General features: G+C 45.8%; 1 protein-coding gene across 1 annotated transcript in view; it reads left to right on the top strand.

Annotated features, from left to right (window-relative positions):
- Positions 1 to 2,573: 2,573 nt before the first annotated feature.
- Ms4a18 (membrane spanning 4-domains A18) overlaps positions 2,574 to 5,920 on the top strand; it is a 21,811-nt gene continuing 18,464 nt past the window's right edge. Inside the window, exon 1 of the mRNA XM_021152617.1 lies at positions 2,574 to 2,645. The gene's annotated coding sequence lies outside the window, so the exon portion shown is untranslated. The remainder of the gene's footprint in view (positions 2,646 to 5,920) is intronic.

The raw sequence follows: 5,920 nt of genomic DNA, 5'->3' as shown, positions 1-5,920 counted from the left end.
AGGAAGGAAGGAAGGAAGGAAGGAAGGAAGGAAGGAAGGAAGGAAGGAAGGAAGGAAGGAAGGAAGGAATAGGGGAGGGAAAGAGAGAGGGGGAGGAGGAAGAGAGGGAAGGAGAAGGGAAGGGAGGGGAGGGGAGAAGAGGGGAAAGGAGGGAAGTATCTCACACCAAAAGGGTCTTTTCACTAAGAGGACCACAACCCAGTCACTTCCTACAGGCCATACCTCTCAAAGGTCTTACCATCTCTCAATACCATAACAGTAAATGACAAGCTTCCAGCATACAAACTTTTGGGGGAAAATCATATCTAAACCATACCAGTCTCCAGTAAATGCCTGATCAATGAACTCAGTGTCCTAGAAAACCAAGTGAATAACAGTCTACCATGGTAATTCTGCTCAATTCACTTTTGCCTATGTTGTTGGCCTTCCTGCTCAGATGGGAAGGTGTCCTGGGACTCGAAAGCTCAGGAACCACACAGTTTTGAGGAGAGCAGGTATCCCAATGGAAAGGCATCCTCAGACATGGGAGCCCAAGAACCACATAGTTCTGAGAGGAAGCCTCCTCAGCAGAGGCATTGCAGCTCCCAGAGGAGGGATCCCCAGCCTCACTCAGGAGCTCAGGAGCCCCAGCCTCGCTCCTTCTTCTCTTCTCTTCTTCTCTTCTCTTCTTCTCTTCATTGTTTCTTGGCTTCTTCTGATAAAAGAGTGACACCAGGCAGCAGATCTCATGAAAGAGATTTATTGGAATGGGTCCAGGATGCGGAAATGACATGTCTGCTCCTAGGAGGGAGTGGAGAGCCAGGAACTGGACAAAGGGCAGGACTTACACAGGATTTTTAAGGAGGTGGAGCTTTTTAGAGCAGAAATTATCAGATTGAAGATTGGTGGGAGTTCAAGTCCTGCACTTGGGGGAGCTAAGGGATTGGTGGGTTTTGCTGTTTGAGGATTGTTGAATTTTCATGCTCAAGGATTGGTGGGTTTCTGTAGGAAGTTCAGAGATTAACAGGCTTTCTTATTCAGGAATTGGTGGCTTTTGTACAGACTCTTCACCTAAAATTAGCATAATCTAGGGAGGGTTCTGTTGAGGGGCTGGAGATGACATTTGTGACAGTTACAGAGGCTGGATACACAGTCATGACAATTAGGGTGATTTGGGGGAGGGGTCTGGCTGATGGAGCTCCTCAGGCAGGGGCGTGGCCACTTTCCAACCTTGAGGGTTTATAAAGTCTACAAAGTTTACAAAGGGAGTCCATAGCATGGAGGGAAAGCCTTCCCTGACACTTGAGAGGATAGCCAATTCATCTCATAGTGAACAATACAGAAGAGAATTATCAACTCATTCAAGACAAGAAAATTTTTAAAAATATGAGGACTCATCAGGGTACCAGTAATTTGTCATGGCACACCTGCCAGTTCGTAGTATGTTCTAGTTTGCTTTTTTTCTTACTGAGATAAAATTTTGATCAAAAGCAGCTTGGAGAATGGTTTGTTTAGCTTGAAGGTTGTAATCCATCATCAAGGGAAGCCAAAGGGAACTTAGAGCAGGAACCAGGGTATGAGAACTAAAATGAGAGCACAAAGGAGCACTGCTAACTAGTTTCCTCTGGTGTGCTGGGCTGCTGCTTATACAGCCCAGGCCCACCTGCCTAGGAACAGCAATCCCCCCCACAGAGGGCTGGGTCCTCCTACATCAAATAGCAATAACGAATGCCCACCCCAGACATGCCCACACACTAATCTGATGGAAGCAATTCCTCAGCTGAGACTCCTTCTTTCCCAAGTGACCCTAGTTTTTGTGTCCTATTGACAAAACCTAACTGGTAATGGTAGAACTGGATTCGTATTCGTGTCTTCTTCTGCTACAGTCCAGGCCATGTGGCTCCTGTACCCTGTTACTCCTATTATACACTGATCACAGGCAAAACATGAGGGTGGCAATGAGGACAACGAGGTCATTCTTATGTCCCAGCTTCACCCTATATACTCAAACTAAAATCACAGTTCTATAAGAAAGCAGGCTGAGCAAGCCAGGGGAAGCAAGCCTGTAAGAAACATCCTTCCATGGCCTCTGCATCAGCTCCTGTTTCCTGACCTGCTTGTCCTGACTTTCTCTAGTGATGAACAGCGGTTTGGAGGTGTAAGCTGAATAAACCCTTTCCTCCCCAACTTGCTTCCTTGTCATGATGTTTTGTCCAGGAATGGCACCACTCACAAGGGACCTCCCCAGTTGATCACTAATTGAGAAAATGCCCCACAACTGGATCTCATGGAGGCACTTCCCCAACTGAAGATCCTTTCTCTGTGATAACTCCAGCCTGTGTCAAGTTGACACACACACACACACAAAAAGAAAAAAAAAAAAACAGCCAGTACACTCTGACATTCTGCATGTTACACTTTCTCAGAGGCAGACTTTGGAATGCTCACACAGAATCCTATTCTAGTCAAGGTCATAAATACTCTGAGGTGCAGATAAATTCAAGGTGGGAGCCTGACATTATATTCATTGGCTCTCAGTGAAACTTCAAGGAGGACTTTGGAACTTGAAAGAGAAACCTAATATTTCTTCCCTTGTGAGAAATTTCTAAAGCAGCTGCAGAAACTGCCAGGGCCTAAAGAAGGAGACAGACTTGCCAGGACTCAAGGTAAGATTTCTGGGAATTCCTTCACAGAGTCTTGACAGAACTTGGACCCTATCAAGAGGGCTCCAAGACCTGGACAAGCTCTGGAAAGGTCTTTTTGGGAGCTGCAGGAATCAGGAGACCCCTATAGACTGTACACTGATGTATGGTGGGAGCTCACAACAACCCAACCTCTGAGACTATTGCTCAGCCATCTGGTAGGCTGCTGAAGAGTCAGAGCATGTTCCTGGAGCTAGCTCTCCATCTGCCTGAGCAGAGTAGTCCCAGGACAGAAGGCTGGACACCCAGGACAGAAAGCTGGATGCCCATGGTGGAAGCAGAGGAATGACCACTGGCTTTTTGGATGACCACTCCCTGAAACCATCTGGTAAACGAGTGGTGGCCAGGTTTGTTTAGGACATCAGCCAAGAATTGGTGGGAAAGAACAACCTCCTTTGTTCCTATCAGGTCCTCTGGAGCCCAGCCCAGGGTTCAGCTGCCTGTGTCAATCACCATGTGTATAACGATATTGCTCTTGAATAACAAGGAACCGTTTATGAAAAAAAAAAAAAGAGGGAAGACAGAGCTAACCCATTTTCCTATGGCATGGAAAAGAGAATAGCATTCAGCATAGTATGAAAGGCAGACAGATCTTCCATCCAAACCATCAGGATCTCAGTTCCAGGCTATAGTAGAATGTCTGCCTTGAAAGCACAGAGCCCTAGGTTTGGCACACACACCTTCAGCTCCACATAAACTAGGCACGGTAGTGCATGACCGTAATCATGGGAGGTGGAGGTAGGAGAATCCTTAGCTATGTAATAAGTTCAAAGACAGCCTGGACTACGTGAGACTCTGTCTCAAAAAGCAAACCTTAGCTTTAGCATTTCCTTATGACTGTGCTCAGGTTAGCTAACCTCTCAGACCCTTGATAGTAATAGTACATGGCCGGAGGTGTTGCTTCATATCAGTAGGGCTGTGAGACATAATCTGCAGTTGTTGCAGTTATTACTATCCATCACCTCCCTGGAGAACTTGGAGTTCTTGAGAGAAGGCAAGGGATGCTTGACACAGGATGTTCTTACAGCAGGTTTGTGTCACCTGACAGGCACAGAATTCTTCTACAGAAGTTAAAACACGGTGGTAACAAGGAGATAAGCCTGGGTTCCAAGCCCACTCCTGAGAGCTGTGTGGGGTGAGTCATTCCCCCTTCAGAACCAATGGTCCCCATGAGGCTTAGTGGAATCACAGGGGATATGGAAATGAGGGAGATATCATGGGGAATTCCTTGGCTGTCAGGTGTCAGACCAACGACAGGCAAGTCTCTTGTTCATTTTTTAATGGGTGCTGAGGATTGAATCCAGGTCCTCTCATGCACTGAGCTCTAGCACCACACAGCATTTCCAGGCCTTTTTAGTTTTATGTCATTTTAATTTTGAGACAACATTTTATTAAGTGGTCCAAGTCATCTTGAAATTGCTCTGTAATATAAATAAGTCTTGAAGTTGCAATCTCCTACCTCAGACTCCTAAGGAGCTTGTATCATGAGCCTGTGCAGCCCCAAATTGACAGGTGTTTTGTTGCTATTGTTTTCTTGTTTATTGTTAGCTTCAAGACAGGGCCTCACAGATCCCAGGTTGGCCTCAATAGCAGAGAATGACCTTGAATTTCTGAATCTGATTTCACCTCCCTAAGCATGGGACTCTAAGCACGTGCTACCACACCCTGTTTATATGATGCTGGGGATAGAACCCAGGATTTCATGCACACAAGGCAAGCATTCTACCCACCAAGCTACATCCACAGTCCTGTCAGGTGTTTTTCTTACAGACAAGAAAAATTGCAAAAGTCTCAGAAACTAGTTTGGTCTTACAAGGAAAATCTGGGTATGTTCTGAATTTTTACCAAGTGATACCTGCATTGCTGACCTAGAGACAACGTTTTAAGATCCACTTGACTTAATATTAGAAATAAAACAGTTTGGAGTCTGAGGGAATGGTAGGGTTCAGAGAGTAGTCTTTCTGTTGCAGACGGCTGCTACTCTTCAACAAAGGCTGAGCTAAGAGTGCTTTCCTGGGCTGGAAGTGAGGGCCCCAAGGAAGGACTTGAGGGCTTGTTGGAAGGACAAGTCTATATCTACATTTCACAGAGCTAGTGCCCTTACACCTGCAGGTCATAAAAGCAGAAATTGTGAAACAGACCTGAAGCTATCTGACCTCTGGACCCTGATGCTGCCTTGCCTGTGGCTTCCTTATCTGGGTGATCAGTAGTGAAAGGTGACAGTCCAGCAGCCAACAGAGTCACATTGATATCAGCCCTTTGGGGTATTTTCCTCACTCTGGCACCTGCTGGCACCATAAAGCACTAGCATGAGTTTACTTGGTATTTGTCATCTAGAGAGGCCAGAAAGCTTTTTGCTTGCATCATGCTAGAATCCACTTCACCTTATTTTGGGTCAAAGCATTTGACGACCTGCCAGCAAGAATCTACAATTTATGTGCCAAAGCGTTAAACACAAGAGGATAGTAACAGGTGATGTTTTTTTTTTCCTCATCTGAATGGAAAATATTTCTACATATGTCCTTAATGTGCTAAGGAGACTGGCTGCCTCCTCCCAGGCATCCTTCCTCATCAACATAGGGAAAATAAGACATCCTCCAAATCTATCTAAGTAGGGACCACAGTCACATTATTCTCTTCCAGAGGCCTCAGACTCCTAAGATGGAAATGAGAGGTCATTCTCGGACTTCTCAGTACTCTAGCAATAGCAGCTGAAATATAGATGAACAGAAGCCAGCACTGTGTTCACATGGTTCAATTCCCAGCACCCAGATGGCAGCTCACAACCATCTGTAACTCCTGTTCCAGGGAATCTGATGCCCTAGACTCTTCAGACACTAGGCACACACATGGTTCATAGACATAAATGAAGGCAAAACACCCATACACATAAAAAATTAAATTAAATAAATTTTCAGATACCTGGTCTTTCAAGAAGTCCCAGCTCGGGCAGTGGTGGCTCACACCTTTAATCCCAGTACTTGGGAGGCAGAGGCAGGCAGATTTCTGAGTTCGAGGCCAGCCTGGTCTACAGAGTGAGTTCTAGGATGGCCAGAGCTATACAGAGAAACCCTGTCTTGAAAAAAAAAAAAAAACCTCACAGTCTGATTGGGGCTGGTGAGATGGCTCAGTGGGTAAGAGCACCTGACTGCTCTTCCGAAGGTCAGGAGTTCAAATCCCAGCAACCACATGGTGGCTCACAACCATCCGTAACAAGATCTGACTCCCTCTTCTGGAGT

This window comes from Mus caroli, chromosome 19 (genome assembly GCF_900094665.2).
Source record: "Mus caroli chromosome 19, CAROLI_EIJ_v1.1, whole genome shotgun sequence".
NCBI lineage: Eukaryota > Metazoa > Chordata > Mammalia > Rodentia > Muridae > Mus > Mus caroli.
This window is presented reverse-complemented; position numbering and strand designations above follow the sequence as displayed.